This window comes from Argiope bruennichi, chromosome 6 (genome assembly GCF_947563725.1).
Source record: "Argiope bruennichi chromosome 6, qqArgBrue1.1, whole genome shotgun sequence".
Lineage (NCBI taxonomy): Eukaryota > Metazoa > Arthropoda > Arachnida > Araneae > Araneidae > Argiope > Argiope bruennichi.
The window spans coordinates 104,770,588-104,792,270 of record NC_079156.1 but is presented as its reverse complement, the minus strand read 5'-3'; positions in this window follow the sequence as shown (position 1 = coordinate 104,792,270).

Sequence of the window (21,683 nt, the reverse complement as noted above, 5' to 3'; positions counted from 1 at the left end):
AAATAATTCTCGAAAGAACATAGAATTACACAATATATGAGATATTAAAGAAATGCCTCAATATAGTACTGTAAACACATGCATAATTTAATTATATGCCTTGATATGAATTACAATTTTTTGTTATGCAAACATCACAAATATTCTACTTTTGCTATAAAGGCTATATTAAAACTATATTACAATTTCTCCAAAGTTTTTGTAGTATAATTTTATCAATACTGACATTAGAACATTTTATCTATAATAATTTTAACCAACAAATGGATTTAGAACTGGATTTTTCTCAATTCTTGAAGTATGCATCGTTCAAAAAACTACAGCTAACATACACTGTACAGTTAAATTTTGAAATAAGGGCTTTTAATTCGACACACATCATGTTAGAAAGTTATTTTTTCAATGTTTTTTATTTATTAATTTGCAAGTGTAACAGATTAAGTTGTATCTTGCATACAGTTTGCTTCCAAACCAACTGTCATTTTTTCTTTCTTCATCTTTCAGATATTTAACCCGTGACAGGAGACGGAAGTCAAAGTTACACCGCGTTGTTCATTAACTCTGATTATCATATGGTATTTTGCCCTTGAATGCAATCATCACCTCAGTATCTTCAGGTTGTGTTTGCAGCGGTATGTTGGCAAAAGTCTAAATATGATCACGTGCATATAACGGTGTTCTTCTTTTTCAAAACTTTTATTATTATTTATGGAGTCATTGACTCCATATCTCTGAAATGCTTTTAATTTGAATATGCGAAAAGAATAAAGAACTATTCTTAAATAGTTTAAACTATTATATTCTTGATTTTTATTTTTTTTAAACTAACAGTGATTAATATTAGTATAATTCCATAATATCTAAAAGAGGTAAATACTCAGTAAAAGTTTGTTTATGTTTTTCTTATAAAACCTTTCCAACAGTTAATATTTTAACATTTAACTTTTTTAATATTAACATTTTTTATATTTGTAGTAAATACATGATCTCCAGAATGTATTGTGCTTCCAAAATAAATTCCAATGCTGTTTACAAAAGGCAAAAAAAAAGAACAACAAGGAAGTCATTTTGACTCCAAGTCTCTGGACGCATGAACAAATTCATGTCTCCAGTTACTGGTTAAAAATATTTTATTCCTTATAATTTAAATCTGTTATCAACATTATCCTGATGTGTCAAAGATAGAAGAAATAATTAATTCAACTTGCCTAAACGATTTTTTGTTCAGAAAATGATATTCAAAACTGCTGCTGAAATTCTATGAATACCATGAAAAATTCCATGAAATAATTAATTCAACTTGCCTATACGAATTTTTGTTCAGAAAAGGAAATTCAAAACTGTTGCTAAAATTCCATGAATATCATTAAACACAGTATTACGATATAAAATAAAACTTCAGGCACCAAAATTGAATTCAGAAACCTGTTTCTGAAGTAGAATGAAAGAATAAACTACGAGGGGTTTCGAAAAGCGTAACATTAAGCGTTTTTCTTCAAGTATTATTTTCGAACAATAGAGTTTAAATACAGTCACCGAAAAGCGCAGAATCAATTTCCTCTTTCGCTAAAGAAAACGGAAAATCAGTTTCAACTTGAAAATGTCAAAGCAATTCTTATAAAACTCTAAGAATGAAACTTCTTTCTTTGATAAATTACGCATTTTCTCTGGCTCCAGTTTCAGCCTCTTTTCCGTATGAATACAATCCCATCTTAAGATGTTTGAATTGTCTGCTGATAGTTTTTAAAAAGAGGCAATTGAGAAAGGAGCATTTTCCAAAATAAATTTTACTGATATATTCAAGACTCTAAATGCTTAGGAAAAATTTTCAGAATTTTTTTTTTTCTTAAATACGAAGGCTTTTATCCATAAATCTGATCAACTGAGTTTTATTTAGTATTATTGAATTTCATATTTAATGTGCATTAAGGATTAAATTACTTCACAAGGTATTTAAACTATTCTGGTGAAATATATATTTTGAGTACACAATTTTCAGCTTTAAAAATATAAATATTTCACACGGCACAAATTAGAAAAAAATGGCGCTTATTTAATGACAAACATACTTAACTATCCATTAAATATATATGAAAGTTAGTACCGAATTTTTGATTAAAATAATGTAAGAATACAAAATAAGGTAATTATCTTAATTATTTCCTTATAATTTATAATAAATTTATTAATTTGAATTAATTATTGATTTTATATTAATTTCAATAAATGTATTTATTGATCGCTAAAAATATGAATACTTGTATGATGGTACGGTTTAATTCATAATAAGTAATAATGCTATAAAGTAAGATAAGATTATAGAAAAAAATTTCTAATGGACTTTGGCATATTTGGAATGTAATGATTTTATTTCAAATAACACTGAAAAAGAAATTCAAGCTCAAGTTGTATCTCCCACATGCACGCATGCATAGAATTCAATTACTTAATCGTTGAACAATTTTAATCATTTAGAATACTTTTCCTTTGAAATGCTTTTTACTCCATAAAAATAATTTTACTCCATTATCTTGTCCAATGTTTGTTATGATTAGCCCTCCAAGTACTTTAGAAAAAAAACACAAGTTGTATCTGCGAAAAATTTGAATGGAATTTACGAATCAATTTTTTCAATTTACAAATGTAGTCTGTTGTTCACTATAAATGCACGTGTCATTTAATCGTTACAAATGTTTAAAATATGATTACGTGCTATTTTTTACAATAAATGAAAAAAAAAGGAACAAAGGAACAAAAATTTTCTTATCCTTCTGAAGTAGGTTGAACTCAATAGATACATAACGTTTAGCGATTTTTCAAAAAGTTCAAATATTCAAAATGGTGTCATACATCATATTTGCTAAAATTTGAAAAAAGAAGCATTCTAATTTTCCTTAGTTATACTGCTTTACACGTTTAATTTGAAAGTTATTCACTCATAAATTGAAAATCAAATATCTAAAGATTGTTCACCGACTTAAAGCAAACGACCTATCATATTTTACATAATAATTATCTTATCAATAAAGTAGCTTATTGTAAATATCTACTTCAGAGGTGAAAATTTTACTCCTAATTTTAAAACTTTATTTCAAGCCAAAAACAAGTTTCCTAGTAGTATTTTAATTCAAAGTTTTCGCTAATACTACAGAAAGAGAATGCTTCTAAGTCTTTCCTTGAATTTTTGAAAGTTTTATATTTTAAAATGTATTTTGTTATAAGTTCAGAAAAAATAAAATTATTTTAATGTGAAACGAAAAAAAAATAAAAAACGTGTTTTTTAAAAAATAAATATTACAGAAAGTAACGTAAAAAGTGCCAATATAAATGCAATAAGCGAGTACACAGATGATATTAATAGAAAATAAGTGTCTCTTCATAATTTTATCGCTCCGAATTAGCGGAATGTTTACTGTTATTTTAAGAGCACCTATTGCAAGTTAGAAAGCAGAAAAACGTTGCTTTAGAAAATATTCTTAGATATCTAAAAAGAAATGGTACAAATGCTTTGAAAACATATTTACTGCATTGAAGTTAACAAATTTAATGCATTTTTAGAAATCCTTTCAATTTGAAAATTATTTTTTTTTAAATTTTGCACGTATTAAATTTTGTTACATTTTATGCAGTGTTTTGAAATGCATAGAACACTAAAAACTAAATAAAATAAATTTCTGAATAAAAGAATGTAAAAATAAATTCACACTAACTCTGGCTTCTTTGATTACAAATACAAATATGATAAGAATTTAAAATGATGGATTGTTTTTGTGAGTTTGTAGAATAGCTGGCATAAAACTTTTTATTAGACATTTTTACTTGTAAATATAAACAAAAATGAAATTTAATATACTTTTCTAATAATAAATTTAAGTTATCTGCTTTTAAAAGCATTTAAAAATAATTCAAATGCATTTGTTTGAATATTTAAATGGATATGATAGTTTATATGATGTTGATGAATATGATTATGAATAAATAAGTTTAAAAATTGAAAAGATACCAGAATGCACCTAAAAATCTATTTTTTTACACTTTTCCTTTTTTGTCTCAAAACTTTGAATTATAATTTATTAATAAGAGAAAAAAAATGACTTTAATGCAACTTTACTTTTCAGTTTCAGAAAGATATTTATCCCTTTCTTAGAGATACAACATTTCAATACTGTATTTTTTACAAAGTTAGTTTTCATTTTTCATAAGACATTTACTTTTTTTGAGAATATTCGATACGAGAGTTAGAATGTAGCGAAACATTACTTTACATTTACTTTCAAATACATTTTACTTACTTTGGCATTTAATATCTAAATAATAAATGTACCCGTACTTGGAAAATGTATTCACTGCTTTTAAATTTGAAGCGTTACTTAATCAATATAATTGATGTTTGAAACTAACATGATTTTCCGTTTTTCATGCTTTCTGTCGTATTTGTATTAACAAAATATTTTCGATATTGAAACAACACGAAGTAGGCTAGGAAAATTTATAAGCCGAAAAATATAAGATATAAGAAATATAGTGGGTGTGTTGTGATTTTCTAATAAACGGCTCGGTTTTAAATATGATATTTTTAATCTACATAAACACAGCTACTCTACAAAATTTACAAACACACATAGACAATTAGGTTAAAGAAAACAGTATGGTGGAGGGATTCCACCGTTTCCAACCGAAAGCCTTCGGCGTTAGCGCTGGGGTTGCGCATAGGGGAAAAGTCGACCTCAGGATGCAGGTGTCCCGTTCAACTGCTTGTCTTCTGTAAAACGCCGCAAGGGGATGCTCTCTGCTCGAGGGTAAAAGAGGTGCTACAGAAGAAAATTAAAAGGTTAGGCACTAATGGGATATGTTTTTATCTCAAGAGATTAAAAGTTTTATCGAACTCTTGAAAAGGGGTTCTGCTTTGGATCTATGAAGAGGTATGAATATTTTGGTAGTAAATGTTCAAAAAGGAAATCAGAGAGAATATTGTCTCTCTTTAGAAAAAAATATAAAATAATAAAAAAAAAGAAATTGAAAATATATGAAAGATAATCTGAGTGTACCACGTGCTAATTGAAATTTCGTTTAAGAGCAATAATTGATGCTTCCTTTTTTTTCAGATGAAAACATAAATATTCTTTAAATATAAAAAAAAACATAAAAGATAGGAATAAACTTTATTTTCTGAGAACTATTAAATTTATAAATCAAAATAATATTAATATAAATCCTGGAAATAATCAGTTGAAAACTTTAATTCATTTTAGGCGAACATGAACTTAACCCTTTAAAGGGCCCTTTTTTTCTAGTCATATTATGTTAAAATATTTCTAAACTTGAAATTAAAATAAGGAAAGGGATTCATTTGGCTTATTAGATAAATTTAATTTGATTAATTAATTAATTTGGTTAATTAATAATTAAGTGACAAACCAAGACACATCATTTTGGGTGAGATAAAGAACTGAAGCATCTAAGTTTCTGTCTTTCTGAAAAAAATTGTCAGAACTTATGCCAACCTACATAATTTCATACAAAGATTGATAAATTTGGTGGGAAGCATACTTCCCACGGCCCTAGAAAGGGTTAAGTAATCATTTTATTTGAGTAAAAGCCACTGTGTTGCTCACCGATTAGACAATTTAAAAATTCACCGCAAAATGTACTCCATAAACATGATTATGAAATTGTCTTAAATAAAACTATTTATGTAACAATTTAATTAATTAATTAATTACGGTGTCATTCAATATTTCATTATGTATGGATACTGGAGGGATGCGGCTATGCCAATAACTTCGACATGTACTTTAAAGGCAATAATTCAACAATCCGTAATGTACATATGTATAAGTATCTATATAATTATTAAATCACAGTGACGAGTGCATTAAAATTGTAGGTGCTCATATTCATCACGTCAAAAATCAATTTCTTACTTCTCTTTTTATAGACTTAACAATTCTTTGACACATAAGTAATACAAAAAGAAATAATTAACTTAATTTATGATTCATTTCTATGAAGGTTTGTAAAAATTAACAAGATACAGAAAACATTAAAAGAAGGTACAAAAAGAGGACAATTAACTATGACATGATTCTCTCTTATATCACAGGACCTTAATGGCCACAACCTGAATTCAAGATGGAAATTAAACAATTTAAAAATCCCTCTTGCACTTACTCCAGAAATGCTATATTCAGCTATTGGATAGATTGGGAGATGAAATCTGAATTGCAACTAACTACCTAAGAGCTTTTCTGATATGCGTTGTGGAATTAAGCTCCAGAAATCTGGCTGAAGAATCCATAGGCAGAATATCCTCACTTTACAGAAGTTCGTCAAGCAGTCCTATGCAGGCGATAGTTTTCGTTTTTCAAAATGAAATAAGAACTAAGTACATCCTTAAAACACAGATAAATGTCTCATTTTCATTGTCATAATTAGAAGAGTCCATAAGCACAGAATAACCCATTTATCATAATGCTGGAAATATGACATTGGTATAGGAATAAGCAATCATATTCGCTGTTAAGTTCAGATTCAACCTTGATTCTCAATGACAGTTTATCGGTAAATAGTTATCACTTACTATATATCTATTAATATTCAAGCAAAAAAAGGCAATATGGCAGCAGTAAATGAAATGATTTTGTCAAGTATCCTATCAGACGGAACACAGGTTTTTATAATTTTCAAAAGATATATATATGACTGCAGTTAGAGAAAAGGGATTAGATCTTGGAGAAGACCTTTTAAGAAGAGAGAGGCTCAATCAGTTCTAATTTTGTTATGATGAATCAAATGATCATTCAGATAGAAATTGTCTGGTCCAAGAATTTTTGGACAGAGAGTAATTCGACTTATTGACGCATCAACGATTCTATGAACCTTAATTCTATGGAACATGATGGGGCAACTTTGGAAAGGGAGATTACAATTTTTCTTTTCCTCTTCCAGAATGAAAATTCCGTTTCAGAAGGAGTAGGAGAAATTCACAAACAATCAATTATTTCTAACATGAATTGACTTTCTGAAAACTATATGACTATAAAGGATTATGCTCTCTATTAACTCAGTTTTTATTATGCTGTGTAACGTCTGTTTGAAACTTTGCATTGATGATCCCTTCTCAAAATCACTAATATATGCCTTAACAAATTAATGGTATTTTTTTATTATGTCAACCTATTGACGTATCTAAATCTACTACCTACATATCTAAATCCTTTAAACACCCTAAAGTGCTTCTCAAAATAAGGGACCAAAGACTAATAATACTTCCTTGATAACACTATTATTCCGGTCATCCTATCAAAGATAAATTTGAAAAGAAAGATCAAATCAGTTTGAAAAAAAATTTCATCGTACCTAAAAGACATTGAAAGATGTTTAAACTTCAGAATTGAATTTGAAACAAGGTTTTGAAGTTATTTAATTCTCTCTCTCTTTCTATCTTTAAACTGTTTTTCTAATTTATCTAAATATATATGTCCTTCTGGGGGGGGGGTACCTCACAATGAGGATGAGATGCTTCCGGCATGGTCGTTGGATCCCGCCACCTTGGAGGGTACACAAATAGGTAGGGGATCTGACTCCTCCCATCGATGACGAGACGTACTTCCTTCGGGGAGGGTTGTACCGTGGCCGGTGATGGCCCTTAGGACTCAACCACAGTTCCCACCAGTGTTCTGTTGCGGCTCTCCGGTCATTCAGCCTTATGGTTTAAATCCGTGTGCCTTCGTGGCGGGTCGGAGAGTCAATTGGTTGATTTATCTCAATGTACATATAAAATTTGTACAAAACTGCATGCAAGTGAAGTCGATCAAGAATCAGGATTTCCGGACTGATATCTGAATTCAGGGAAGTTAATATGCCTAGATTATGCAATCATTTGCGGTCTAAATTTAAAAATGCTCAAAAACTGGCATCTGAAATTATTTTCCTGCTTGGAATTATTAATGGAAGGGAATAATTATTTTCATTTATGAAAAGAAATAAGCTTTCTTTTATGTCTAGTGCTATTCATATTCGTCTTGGGTTGATCTTGAAGAAGAAGACTACAGGGGAAATGTTTTAAAGATTTAAAATTATATGTTACCTCACATTTTTTGATCACTCAATAATTTCTTATGAATGCTCCAAGAAATTGCCGGCGTCTTGGCATAGGGGTAGAGCGACTTGGTCGAGATCTAGGCTTCCCGCGATTGAGTCCCGGTTCAGGCATTGCTGTTGTTCTTCTTCTATATTCTATCCTTGAGGTGTGTGGATGTGCCCCCCCCCTGTAATAAGGATTTCTGCAAGCAAATGTGACGCATGAAGTAGCTAAGTCGTACTTTTGGCCCTAGTTTGCGCTACTGTAAAACCAAGAGACGCTCACTCGGCTTAAATTGCTGATAGGTAACTGTCAGTGGACTTGTAAAGTACCATAAGTCACAACACAACACAAAAACAAACTTATCTGAGAAATACTGTGTCCCACAATTACACACACACAACTCCAACAAGAAAATAAAAATTGGATCAATAAATATTTATTTTACAGAAATATCCACTAGGCCACTCATTCAATATTAAAACATTCAACAGTTTAACAATAAACAAACTTCTGCAGATATAGGAATTTATAAAGATACAAACCCTATTGTAATTTTACTATAAGATGTTTAATAAGCTGATATCCGGAGAGCTGTAAACAAGAGTGGCAAACTTTATTTTGTACTTCTTGGAATTCAAGGATTAAGCATCCTGGCAGTTATTCGTAGATAGAGGAAGTGTACATGTGCGATCAACATGGGGCACTGAAGCTAGAATCGCTTATCTGATAATCCATCATGGGACTCCTGATGGAACATTCATTTCTCTCCGTGTCGATGCAGTAGTGTTGCTAGCGGTATTATGAATAATAATATTCAAGCTTTTGTGAAAACTTATTCTAAATGCATTGTGAATACGCTCGAAGATGCTTGGTTATTTTAAGGAAATTAAACAATGGTGTTTCTCATCCGCCATGTTACAAAATGAAAGGTGATATTGAGAGATCGATTGCAATATTAGGAGAAGAGAGAAGGTGTCTTTGAGAAATTCGAAAGGGCTGTGAAAATTTTTTTCGAAGTGGGGGGGGGGGAGATATGCAAGTATCAGAAAGAAGGTATTAGCTTTACGACTCGCTTTTTTTTTATGAAAAAATATTTAAAATAAACCTACACTTTTTGTCACCCACATCACCTTAAATCTTGCTTATTTAAGACATACTAGCATTTGGGTTTAATATCCTTCCTTTTTACTTTGAACATCATTTCTTCTTTCTGATAAATAAAAGAAAACGTGCGAGAAATCAAGCATTAAAAGTATTAAAGCTTAGATAGGGACTAAAAACTTCAAATATGAAGTCTCAAAGCCTTATATGTAAAAGATAACACACTGTTCCATCATCAGAACAGAACTTCGTGATCAAAATCTTGATATCTGTTTCCAAGGAAGGTCCATCGTGCAAGTAAGATTAGAACTTGTTAAAGATTTCTTTGAAATGTTAGGAATTTCAATCTAATTTTGAATCGAATTTCAGGAGAGGGTGTCGAAACAAGTTCCACTCCAATTATCTGACTATGATTCAGAATTACGAGGTTCTTCTCAGTATATTTCTTAAGCTTCAAATTGGGGCTTTAATATATTTACTTTTCAGGAATTATTATTTCATCAACACAATTTTTGCTTCCCAAACGTGCTTCTTCATATCATTCTGAAAATTAAAAAAAGAAAGGAATTAAAGAAAATCTACTTGCTTCTTTCGGAACCTAAAATAAACCGTAATAAAATACGAGCGATTCTAAATGAAGTTTTTACTATAACGAATATATCCAGGCATTTCAGAAAATCGATTTTATAATTTGACTTTATCCTGCTGTACAATGAACAGCCATTTCCATTTATAAGCTTCACATGACTGTTCTAAAGGGCAACAATGAATATTTCTATATTCTTTTTAAAATCTTTTTGATAAAAATTTGTTGAAATTACCGATGTACTATGGCAATAGTGGTACTAGAATTAGATTTAGGCTGGAAATATGGAAAAATAATAAAATGCTGTTGTATTATTAGCTCTATCATAAAAAATACTATCTAAATATATTTTTTATATTTTTTTTTATATTTACCGATGTATTAAAAATATATCCGTAAAAAAGGACTTCTATTTTTATTTCAGAATTGTTATAATATGATGTATAACTGGGATATTATTTAATTCCTAATGTTGCCATTTGTTTGGTGTATTTTATTAGATTTTTTAAAAAAATTTCACTATTCAAAACATACATATATTTTTTGTCTTAAAAAATATAAAGTCATACATTCTAGGATTACAAAGTGTAGAACACATCGACTTTAAACTGACGTGAAATCTTTCTACAGATTTAAATGACAACAATGCTAAATTTAATACTTCCTGCAAAACCAAAAAATGTTCTTTCCTCTCAAGTCATCAAAATAAGTATTATTTTCAAAATGAAAAACGAATATCCAGGGATATTACGAATTTGATAAAAATCCAAATCCCTCACAATAATTATATTTTCAAGAGGTTTATTTATTTATGTGTCTGGAATATTTTTATTGAAATACAATTTCAATTCTATTTCTGAACTTTCAATTTATTGCGAATATTACAAAATTTACGACTGAATAAAAATGCTTAGCACTAATACTTGTGTATATAACTAATCTCCATCGATATTTCTAGACAAATGAAATCCATAAAAGGATTCTAAAATTAAATATGTATTTTTAATGATGCATTATTATTATTTAAAAAAGCGCTTCAATCCAAAACAAAAAAGAATTCAAAATCCCACTTTGAAAGCAGAATGCAAAAATAGTTTTCAAGATTTTGTTAAAATTTAATATCATACGCTTTACTTCCTCTTTATTTTTACCGAACAATAGAAGATTGATATTTCTGAGAGAACGATAAAAACTAAAATAGTAATTCCCTCTGTCTTTGAAGGGAAGAAGTATTTCAACTGAAAAAAATATACTAGAATATCTTTCGAAATCTTCAAGAATAATTTCTTTTGCAATGTTGCTCAGGAAAATGTCTTTCTTTCTTCGGACGCACATTCCTGTCTTTCTGGGGCTTGAATAAAATTCTTGAAATTTTTCACTAAAAGCAGGTAAAAAAAAATGTAGAATTCTGATAGTTGTATAAAATTTGTTAGTAGTTTATTGCAATTTTTTTAGCATTGCCCTGACCAAAAAGAGTTTGAATGCGATATCATTTATTTTTTCTCGTTTTATATACATCAATACACATTATTATAATAAAATTTACATTTACTCCCTATTTTGCTGAAATTATAAATGGCGATACAATCATTCATTATTTTCTGAATCTAATCATCTATTAGTCATTAATTTAATTAAATTTTGATTTTATATTAGTGGTGCCATCTGGTAGTAAATTAGAGAATGAATAATTTCAGAACTTTATAATGTTTATAATAATGAATAGAAATAAAAACTCAGAAAGTAGAATAAAATACAATTATAAAAGGAAATAGTTAAGCTCATATATATGATTCTATTTTTAAATATTATTTTTATTAAATTTATTTAATTGGAAATTCTTATACGTAGATGATTTATGATTACCGGGGAGTTCTAGGCCACTTATGCAGAAAAGATCCAATTTTAAATATCAAATAAAATTTCAATTCAAGATGAAACGTTATTATATATTGTACGCTGTATTTTATTATACGCTAGAGTATAGTTTCAACATTAGATAAATACATCTTTGAGAGATTCAAAAGTGCTATGGAATTCACGATTACAGCAGTGAATTATTTCTTAAGTATTTGTATGCAATACGTACTTGCAATGTTATGGCATAGATTATCAAAATCAGCAAAATTCTATCATCCTCTTGGAGAACTACACAGATTTTCATTACTCTTTTTCTATCATCTTGGATAATTATAACCTTCTAAGAAGATTTTAGAAAGATAATCAAAAGCAAATTACTTTAGAGTCAAAATTAAATTTTTAATTTTAATTTAAAAACAAAAAATAAAATACATCCCTTCCGTGAGTGAAATAACTAACATTAAACTTCATTCTCAGTTTTTTTATTGAAAAATTCTGAGATAATTGTATTAGAATATGCAAACGAAATTCGCTTCGTTAAATATAATGTAATTTCAAACTTTTAACGATGTTGAAAAACAAAGTTTTGCGTATCGCCCTCTATCCATCATGTGTTTAATTACTCACATGTATTCTCTTGCACTGCGTTATAGTTTCATAGTATCGCTTCAATTATCACAGAATATTAATTAAATTTATCGTAACGATCCTCTTCACGCTGGCAAGGTGTCATTTCAGAATCCAGAGTTTCTCACTTAACTTTCCGTCGGGCGCAATGCAAATCCTAACACGATCGGGCGCAATTCATCTAAGAGATTAATGTACTCAATTAATGCAATTTTTGAATGTTATGTTAAAATGTTAAAAAAACATATTAAACAGAACTTTTCACTTACATTTGAGTATATTTAATATGAGTATTTGAGTATATACGAGTACTCAATTAATGTGCCTTCATCTCACAGATTAGTTGCGCCCAATGGAAGGTTAACGAGACATCACTCGAATTATCATTATCAGAGGGAAATGAAGAAATTGGGGCTATTTTGACATCGCGAGATCATTTATATTAAACAGATGGTTATTATGGTTCAATAATTGGTTAAGTGGAGAAAAAGTGCTTTAACAATAGTTATTGCAATAAAAAATAAAATACATTTAAGTTTGGAAGTAGATTACTGATTCTGGTCTCTTGTTTGGTATTTGATTAAGATATTAGTTGGATAGTAGAGTAACTGATGTCATAATAATGAAGAACACTGTAATCTCATTTTATGTCAATAGTGTGTGGCTTTATGAAAAAATCAAGATATTTCCCTAAAGTGATACATTAACTTCTTGTTGGAAAATTCATTGACAATTGTCCAATTCTAACTCATAAATAATAACTTGGGCATGATTGTTATTTCTATAAAATGCTCAATTTTTTCTGAAAAAATCTTTAAAAGGGAATCATTCTAGAGGGGAGTTATGTATTGAAACATTTCTTGCATTCCAAGATAAATTCACTAACTGTATACTGCGCATAATTTGAGATTTTTGTTTACCGTCAGTAAGTAGAATAGGTTTAAGCAAAATACTCCCAATATTTCGCCAGTAAATTTTAAATAATTAGTTTATTTGTCTTGAGCATATCATATCCAATCACATTCTAGAAGTAAATGACATCGGATGTACTTTTTAATATTTTAAAATATAAAAAAATAGAGGCCTTTTGTGATTTTTTAAATATACTATTTTTACAGTTTCACAAAAATACCAAGTCTGGATTCTTATGTACATAAGTATATTGTATAAATATATATTAAGAAGGTACTTATGTTTCTTTTTTCATTTTGCAAATATCTTATTATATAATGCAAGTATCTTAATATAAAATACTGAAATTAACGGAGAAGAATCTTCTAGGACAAAGGATATAATTTTGTAATATAAATTATTCGTTTATTTCAATTAAAGTGTGTCATCTATTTAGATTCATTTTTTTTAAAATTTAGATTGTTCTTTGACTCTTATTTCGTGAAAGTTAATTTCAATGCCCATCAACAAATCAAAGATTAATTTTCACAATTAGTATTGAAAATGTTTTGTAAATTCTTTTATCCGCATTTATTTGAGGGTCTTAACATTATAGCTTTGATATCCAATATATTTTATAAAATTAAAATTATTATATTTAATATTCTGAAATACTTTATCCAAAATAAATCATAATGTATTAAAGAAAATTTTAGAAAGTGAGAAAACTTCTTGAAGGAAAAACTAATTTTTCCTTCTTCTTTGAACGAGATGTTTTTTTCCTTTAAGAATTAATGCCATTATCACTTCAAACTTTGAGGGAGCTTCTTCTATTCATTAACAAAATTTTTAATTAAATTTCCGCTATCTTTGAAGAAACAACCGTTGCCAAAACTTTCGTAATTTAACTGCACACGCTTTTTTTCTAAAGATGCCATCGACAAGAATCCAAATCTTGATTAAGAAGAGAATTTCATGAAAAACTGGTAATTAAAATAGTTTGATAAGTTTTCACCCTCCATAAAAAAGCAACTCGTTTTAGATTGCGAAACATTTACCAACACTTAGGAAATTAGAACAACTCTACTCCAAAAAACGGATATTTTTAACGCTTCGAAAAACAAGGATAATTATGTCTAAAATGGCACGATTCAAATATTAATCGCAAACGATTATTTTTTGATGAAATAATTATTTTTCATTTAAATATTTTAATTAATATTCTTATCCTAGATTTCAAATTTAGGATTATTTTTAACTTTATAAATTGCTATAGCTTTACATATTTTCTTTAGTGTTGTATACAACTTTTTTTCAGCGATTACTTTTGAATTTAAATTCCGTTCACTACCATTTTTGTTTCTAGCATTTGCACAAATCTTTCTGCTTCTAATTATAAATGTAGATTATGAAGAAGTACAAGACTGAAAATCAGTAGGATTTGAAAAATAATTCGCACAGAAAATGGTATCAAAAGAATTTTTTTAAAAATAATAAGCCCACGACGACATTAAATCCATAAGAATAATTCGATTAGAACTACTGCAGTATAAACAATTTAATTTAATTTTTAAACTATATATATATATATGGGTTTTGGGTTTTATTTTTTCTTATAAAATATTACATAAATATTTATAGTTTTTATTTGTATCTTTTTATTTCATTTTAACCACCATTCAGTTGAAATAAAGTTCATTTATTCTAAAATTTCATTGAATGTGTCCAGTGTTACCCTACGCAATAAGGTTACACATCCGATTTCTGTTGTGTCTGCCTTAAAACAATGTGAAACTATCTGAATGGCTAGTTAAACAGCCTCCGATTACAAACACGTGAGCTTTAGATTACGTCGGTAACCCTGTAATTGACCATCTGAAACTCGGTGACATACTCTCAAATCCCATCCGGCTTTTGCCGAAGTGTTTAAATTAACAATGGTTCCAATGTCAGTCAGATGTGCAATATGGTAGAATGGCTTACGATTTATCTACAGAATCATATATGAATCTTACAACTCTTTTTCCAGAGATAAAATGCATAATTTATGAACTAGCGGAAGTAGTCTCACCAAACTTTCTCGCATATTCTCTAGTAAATGTAATTTTGTGTTATCAATTGCATGCTACACATGGAAACGAATTACGAAAGAGCTTAGTAGAGTGCGATCATTGGCATTTTTTGACTATTAATCTTTGGTAAATAAATACTAGAAAACTGGTTATGTATTTCTGACTTTGTGTATTTTCTGACTAAATGAAACCGAAATGATACATAACTACAATTCTTGCCAATTTTCATATATTTAAGTTTCTGTGGTTTTGTGTAATCGCGTTTATATGCTTATAAAAACATAGACAAACAGACGTTCAACCTATCGAAGAATTTAGTTCTAATTTTGATTCATATCTACGCTTTAGAATTTGAATATTTCAACCAAATTTTATATCCAACTTACTATAGAGTTAACCTGTTTTCGGAAAGTAGATTTTCTCTGAATGGATTCCGCTCACAATTGAATAAAAAAAAAACTATGAATTTGATTTAAAGACCATATACTAAATTTCATCAGTTTAGCTTCAATAATTTTTGATTTATTGTGTTAGTCAGAAGCTATTCCATTAATGGATTTTTCTTTCTCAGGAAGCTCTGAAACATGGAGATTCATCAAAATCTGAATTTTGAATTTTTTGACGATTAAAACATTTTCTATTCGCATACGAAAGAGTAAAAATATAATTTTACAATTTTCAAAGTGTTGTTATTTTATTTCTGTTTTCTAAAACAGAAACATTAGCATTTCTTGTAAATCAGAAATGCGTGTTACACGTTTTTGAAAACATTTCCACAATGAATTCATGTGAAATTTAATAGACACGTTTCTTAAGCCCAGACAATTAGAATCACTCCATGTTGCGAAATAATAATAATTCGAATAAATTTCGAATAAACAATAATTAGAACACGCCGAAACCGATTGAGTGCGAAGAGCTCTCAGAATTGGTATGTCATGGATGAATAACTAACCATTTACATCAGTCCATTCTCACAATATACAATGGGCCTACAATTTAGAAGAAAAAACGGAAGGGAAGGGTAATGATTTGTAGAAGGCGGAATTTTCAAAGAACTCTGCCAAGGCGTTTACACAAGCAGTTTCCGAATAAAACTAGTATGAAATAATAATTGATATAAAGTGAATAAAAAATAATTTTCTCATGAGCCATTAAATAAATTTTTTATCGACAATATTAAAAAAAAAAAATTGAAAAGATTATTCGAATTTCATAATTTAAAAATGTTTTATAATTTTTAGAACGCATTTTATTTTGTAAATAAAATATTAAATGCATGCAATACAATTTGGTCCACACATTATTGAATATCTCATATCTATGAAATAACCTCTGAACAACGCAATTAAATACAATTGATGCACACATTATTGAATATCTCATATCTATGAAATAACCTCTGAATAACGAAACAAAATACAATTGTTGTCCGCAATTGGTGAGCACATTACTGAATATCACCTCATATATATGAAATAACCTCTTAACAAATCAATAAAATACCATTGGATCACCCATTATTGAATAGCTCATATCTATAATATATATCTATGAAATAATCTCTGAATATTCAAACCAAATATCATTGGCACACACATTATTGAATATATCATATCTATGAAATAACCTCTCAACAAGGCAATAAAATACAATTGTTGCTCTTAATTGGTGCACACATTATTGAATATCTCATATCTACGAAATAACTTCCGAATAACAAAACAAATTAAGATTGTTGCCCACAATTGATACACACATTATTGAATTTCTCATATCTATGAAATAACCTCTGAATAATGAAACAAAATACAATTGTTGTCCTCAATTGGTGCGCACATTACTGAATATCACCTCATATCTATGAAATAACCTCTTAACAAATCAATAAAATACCATTGGATCACACATTATTGAATAGCTCGTATCTATGAAATAATCTCTGAATAATGAAACCAAATACCATTATAACACTTATTAATGAATATATCATATCTATGAAATAACCTCTCAACAAGGCATTAAAATACAATTGTTGTTCATAATTGGTGCACACATTATTGAATATCTCGCATCTGCGAAATAACTTCCGAATAACAAAACAAATTATGATTGTTGCCCACAATTGTTACACACATTATTGAATTTCTCATATCTATGAAATAACCCCTGAATAATGAAACAAAATACAATTGGTGCACACATTATTGAATATCTCATATCTATGAAATAACCTCTGAATACTGAAACATAATACAATTGTTGTCCACAATTGATGCACACATTACTGACTATCTCATGTCTACTTCAGATTGTTTTCTAAAATTCCTTTAGAAAATTCTAGATATTATAATTCATAACTGCTACTGAACAGATAGAGGAATATTCATCATCGTTGTCTAAATAAAAATATCTACTATAAATGGTTAACCGTGATGAACTGTTGCCACTCGCTTTCTCTAAAGAACGATCGTCTCACTAATTTCCATACTAGGAAAGTTGGTTAAATAGTTTATTATTCTTCCAAAATTTCTTTCCTGCTGTCTTCACTTTCCGAACACTTCGCTTCTAACATTAGTTAAATTTAATTATAACGCAGAACTCTTTTGTTACAGTCAACGCATCTTTTACAATAGAATTAGGAGCGTAGTTTTCTACAATTCTTTTCTTCTAATAAGCCTGAAAACCATGTTTTAAAGCGGATAATGATGCACCAGGGAAAGTTTTGTTAAGTTAGAATATAATTTAAAATTTCTGAAATGCAGATGCTTCTAGAAAAACCTTTAACTAATTTACAGACGGTTGCTTGTTACTTGTGTTTACATGAGACGTTGAAAATCGAGATGCAAGATTAACTATCAAGAGTTCTGTTTATTCTTCCGATGGCACAGGTTCAATAAACTCTTTAAAATTCGTAGAAATAGGTGTTCACACACGGTGGGTTATCACGGACATAAAATAAAAATGTTTTAAAGATGGTAAAAAGAATAAATTACAAAAAAACACTGTGACTTTCGGGCGAAAATGGGTTCAAATAAATTAAACTGATGTTTTACGTCGATACGTTTCAGAAATATAATCTCAAAATATCATATTTACGGAATCTTTTATTTCTAAAAATCATTTTTCTAATGATTGCGTATTTAATTGTTGTGCAAATCTCTTCTAAAATCAAGAAAAAAATAAATAAGATTTTATTTTTAAAAAAATTGAAATATTGTTTATTTTCTAGTAAAAAATTATTAATCGATTTCATTGTTTTTACAGGCCTATTATAGCGCGGATTTTTTTTCCTTCATGAAAGCTAACGAACGAAAGCTCAGTTTATCTTTTCATATTCTTCAATAAAGTTGAAACATCTTTTTTTTAAATTGATTTTCATAAAATTTTAATGACATCTTTTTAAAAATTTCTCTAGAGCAACAAATATATTCTAGAAAATGAAGAATAATAGTTGTCATTCTTTAATTTTTGACAGTATTTTTAAATTCAACTTGCACGTGGTTAGTCCTGTTCATGTATCGCACTTGACACTTGCCACGCTAACACTTACCTTAAGCTTGAACTCCATTTTTCATTTTTTGACGAAGATTAAAAGAATTTATTCAAATTTCAATTGAGTATTAGGTCAAAATTACTTCAATCAAACTAATGTTAAGGCAGAATCCGCCTTCTTTTTATCCAAAGAAAAATGGTAATAAACATGCGCTGTAACGCAAGTTATATTTCACATTTTCAATATAAGCAAATAAATGCAATTTGTGTTATAGCGTCATCTATTGGTGAATTTCTGTACTAATTTTTTAATTAATAAATGCAAAGTGCATCATCTGAATAATCTGTAGTTAAAATGTTGTCTTATTTGGACCAATAGAACGTATTTTAGAGCCATCTGAATTGGGTAACTTATTTCTTGCTAATCATGTAATAAAGCTCAAAACATAAAAAGAACATCCATTAGCTGATTTCTTAAAAAATTTCAACTAAATAAATATCTCTTGTCAAGTTAATAGTTTTATTTGTGCTTCCTATTTTTTTGAAAAATGCAGTAAATCTCGTTATTTTATGACTCATCTAAATGTTCGCTCTTTTTTTAGTGAAAATACTCAAAAGTCTTTAGAGGAACACTTTCTTAAATAAGCTGAACTTAAAATAGATTAACTTTCGCCTTCTACTAATGAGATTTAATAATCAAGCCTTTAGGCCAGCTATCATGATTCAAGTTTAAAGAACGAAATAAAAAAATCAATTGCCTAATTCTCCAGCTGTTTAAATGAAGATAATATACTTTGCAGAACTAATTATTGTATTATGAGTTTTTAAATCAATTCTTTTTTCAGTGCAATTCTAAGAAAAGTGTTTCCGAATAAAATATGCAGTATTCGTTTCATGAAATCGTTGCAATTAGAGGGTAAAAAGTAATCTAGTTAATGCATTCATTATTTTCTTCATAGCAAAATTGTGGGATTTCGGAATTGATTTTTTTAGAAATTTCCCCTAATTAATTTTCTAACTTATGAAACTATCTTTGATATAGAAATTTAATTATTTTTAGACCACAGACTTAAGATAATTAAATCTTGTAAATTTACTTACATAGTTAATTGGATATCCTTATTTTTTAATTGTAGAATAAATAAATGTAAGAAAAAATATTATAACCATTTGATTTATATCCTTAATTATTTTTATTTTATTGCCTTTTTGCCTTCACTATTTTTCTTATGTGAATAATTAAATTTTGTTCAGATCATATTATTAAGATAGTTAAGTTATTCACTTATTCAAATTGGTATCATTATTTTTAAATCTGAAATTTAAAGAAATATAGAAAAAAAAAACATCACTATTCCATTACTTTTCTAGTTATTTCTCTTTCTTTTCCTTTCTTGTTTTAACCTCTTATCTTATTTTTCGGCAAAATAAAACTTAACGGCCAGAAATTTTGTATTTCAGATTTTGACGATATTGAAATCTCGGATTTTTTAGGCCTAAATTAGAATTATTCCTGAATTTATATTGTGTAGTTAAATTCCATCTGTCTGTTTTTGAATATGATAATTCTAAAAAAAGCTCAGCCAGGACCTGAGAATCTAGCAAAACTATTGTAAGTCTGTATTACATATGATACCAACTCTTTCAATAGAAAATGGTTCTTTTGAAACATACTGGATTGATTTTCTTTTTCCTAATACGAAACATTCGAAAAATTTCAATGCCACCGTAACAATGAATACAGGCAGCATAAGGGATATAATGGCAAATAGGAATAAATAACAAATTCTAAAATCAAATATTCTGCAACAAACTTCATATTTATTTAATATTCTCACGTCAAATATGGTTTAGTATGTTATTGTTAAAGAAATTAGTTACTATTTTATGGTAGTTTTTGCATGCCATCAGTTTTTCATTAATATCCATTTATTTCGCTTGATTCATTATCAAATAACCACACAAATTCGAAAGCATACTGAAAGAACTTGAAAAATGCTTATAGAAATACAAAGTCATTGAAGTTTTAAAAAGAAACAAAATGTATTATTTTACTTGATTCTAGGATTTTGAAGCCTACTGCACAAAACATAATTATATTTAAATAATCTAAAGTCTTCGATAGTTTACTGTAAAAAACAGAAAATATTTAATTCTAAAATAATGATATACTGACATTAGTACATTTACCATCGAAAGTAGTCCAACATTATTAAAATTGCATTTTTGTGTTATTATTCAAATTATTACTCTGAGAGCCCTATGGTAATCTTTTTGTCCACCATATTAATGGTATTAACTTAATGATGTCAATAGTATGGTTATGTCGATTTCCGATATGTCCAAAAAATATAGGAAATATCGATTTTTCTGCAACAATTTTTGAAAAAAACAAGATTTCGCATTTAGCACATTTGAAGAGTTTTAACAATTGTATGTCTTATAATTGCTTTGCCTTTCTGAAATCCATTTTGTTTTATTAATCCTGAAAGAAGCTAATTCGAAACTATATTTTTTTTAAATGAAAACATATCATAAAATGATACAATATGGTCAAATATGCATGTATTTTTTATTTTTTATTCAAATGTAATTGTAGCATTTTATATAAAATTTGTAGTACAACGAAATAGTTTGATTCAGCAAAAAGAACGGATTCTTTGCTTATGAAAACAAAATTGAATAAGTTGATATTTGATCCCTTATTGCAAAATTCCATCTAAATTATATTGGACATTTGAAGTGACATTTACACAGAATATTTTACTGATTTATAACATAAAAGAAGGCAGAATTTAAAAAAAAATACTCCATTATTGAATGAATAAATTATTATGAAATATTAAGGAATGTAGACATGACTAACATGAAATAATATAAAAATACTTTTCATTGGGATGATTTTATTACCATATATTTTAATTTTTATACTGGAAGGGAAAGCATGAATATTCTTATCATATAA